This window comes from Eptatretus burgeri, chromosome 2, assembly GCF_056783735.1.
Source record: "Eptatretus burgeri isolate ZD-2024b chromosome 2, Ebu_testis_v1, whole genome shotgun sequence".
Taxonomy (NCBI): domain Eukaryota; kingdom Metazoa; phylum Chordata; class Myxini; order Myxiniformes; family Myxinidae; genus Eptatretus; species Eptatretus burgeri.
In genome coordinates this window covers 56,322,895-56,325,275 of record NC_140962.1, presented here as the reverse complement: position 1 = coordinate 56,325,275, position 2,381 = coordinate 56,322,895, and the positions used below count along the sequence as shown (strand labels likewise).

At 38.5% G+C, this 2,381-nt stretch overlaps 1 protein-coding gene across 3 annotated transcripts in view; it reads left to right on the top strand.

The window, feature by feature from the left end:
- The first annotated feature begins 228 nt into the window (after positions 1–228).
- The window catches only part of LOC147032091 (muscarinic acetylcholine receptor M3-like), a 201,303-nt gene continuing 199,150 nt past the window's right edge, over positions 229–2,381 (top strand). For 2 of the 3 annotated variants that reach the window (XM_085869392.1, XM_085869394.1), the window contains exon 1: positions 229–456. The gene's annotated coding sequence lies outside the window, so the exon portion shown is untranslated. The remainder of the gene's footprint in view (positions 457–2,381) is intronic. The other variant, XM_085869395.1, reaches the window with a different exon arrangement.

The window sequence follows — 2,381 nt, the reverse complement described above, 5'->3', positions numbered from 1 at the left end:
GGGATAACAAGGTCATGATTAGGCATTTGAAGGAAAAGGAAGCATTCACTGAGTTGACAGACATTGAGGTGCAAAATGGATGTGAAGGTCTATATATTCTTCTGCCTCCATTACAACCCCCCTCTAATGCTGAATCAGGGCCTAATTACCATGGCTGGTATGCTGTGATGATGATACCAGGGTAAAAGGAGGAGTAAAGGAGAGGGAGGGCCAATCTTGCAAATTCACCTGAATGGCTCAGACAGTGCGACATGAGCGAGGAGTGGAGTCGGATCGCAGAGCAGCGCACACCGCCCACCCATCCTGCCGGTTCCTGTGAAGCTGCTGAGAATGATGAGTTCAGGCTGTATGTAAGACCGGGAGAGCGAAAGAGAGAGATTCCATCTCACATTTCTAACCTTGCAGACGTTCATCCATCCTGCTCACAAGCGTCCCACACTACAGGTGCATGGACAGGTAAGGAGGCTTTGCGCACATGCCTATTGTTCGCCCCGGCAATTCTGCTGTACTTGCCCCATGGCATCCTTCATCTCTCTGTTTCAGATTTAAAATGATCAATGATTTAAACACTTGTCCCATAGTACTACCATATATCTCGCCTGCTTGGAGCCTTAATTACATGGTTATCTAATGAACCCTAATCAATGTGTTATTTGAGCCACTGCCGTATTTTCCGTGGAGGTCAGTAAAGGTGGCGTGTGTCTTGTGATTCATAAAGAATATCCAATTCAAAGTAGAAACAGCGATGGATATATGAGGTAATACATTGCATTGTTTTGCAGAATCATGAACCACTGTTATTGTTTGTTGACTGTTAATAATGTGATTATTTCAACTTGACTGATTAGTGAGGGTACAAACACGTTTATAGTTACTGAGAACTGTTTGATCACACAGAAGGACCAGAAAATTGATGTAAATGGTACACATCCAGTCTATCCAGTGTAACTCTTTTGTTATTACTTTAATGTATCCATTGTTTTCTAGAGATATGCATTTGCATGCTGTTATTGAACCCTGGGCGTTCACCATGAATGAATGTAAATTAACATGCCTTTTCTCGAGTGCAGAAAACTGAAATTATAAGCATCAGTTTGCAATTAAACAAAAATATAGTGTGGTTTAATTAAACTTCTTGTATAACTGAAAAGGATCTTTAAGTCTGTATTGCAGATGGAAAGTTTTCACTTTTTTTAAACATTTCCCAGTCAATTCAGGTTGTTTGCTTAGTATAGTGATTTGAGCATTTGTCTTGTGAGTTTTTATTAATGAAATCCTTCGTGTTTTATGTCCTTCCATATCGATGGCACATTTAGATGCTGTTGAATCATCTCCACTCTTTCATCTAGCGAATTAAAAAAAAAATTAAGAAAAAAAAGATATGACACTTGGAGGAACTTGTACATCTAAACTATGTAGGTAATGTACTTTCGGAGACATCTGTGTAATTTTACTTGAATTAAAGGGCATTTGTCGACAATATACTCCTGAACATGGTGTTTGGGATTTGAACATGGAATCTTAGTGTAGTGAGCCACATGTTACGATGGGAATGGCCATCAGGCCAACCCAAAGGGTAATGTTTTATAAAATACAAAACTATCACCTGTGTCGATTTAAGTAGGTTTACACATTGTTAGCTTAGCCAGGCAAAGAGAATCAATAATCTCGGAGCGATCTGAATGGGATTATTGCAGATAAACCATCCTCCCTAATACAATTATTTAATCGCTCTTAATAAAACACAGAAGCTTGGTTCAATCTACCAAATAGCAGCATGGGAATAATTTGACATCTGGTTAGAACTGTAGAAATAATCTTTCTCAAAACCATTGTAACAGAATTACCCACCATGGACTATTGGCTGATGCATGAGGCTGGGTGAATAATGTGCACTATGTGTTTCCAAAAATAAAATAAGAGATTAAAATAAAGCATCAACCCTGGCTTGAAGGCCATTCATTCCATAAAGGCTGCTATAGATCTGACTCTGGAAGAATTTGTGTGCATTTGTCATGATGATTCAGGTAGATAAGTTATGTGCATATATCATGATGCTGCCACGATGGGTTATAGTTACACGAGGCACTAATTTATTCAGGTTATTACCATAATGTTGCAATGAGTAGAACGGGATTTTGACATTACTTTAGCAACATAAGTAGAGAAGCAGAAAGGGTTGCCCATGTCGACTTAATATAGGTTAAGAAATTGCAAAATCAGAATACAATTCCAGTTGTGTTCTATATTTTAGCAGTGATAATGTAAGTGGGAATCTGTGTACCCATTGTATTAAGAAAGGAAAATAAACACATCAAACAGGTTGAAGCATTTTTTAATACGTGCATGAGAAGCATTGCGTTATCAAAGGCTACGCAACT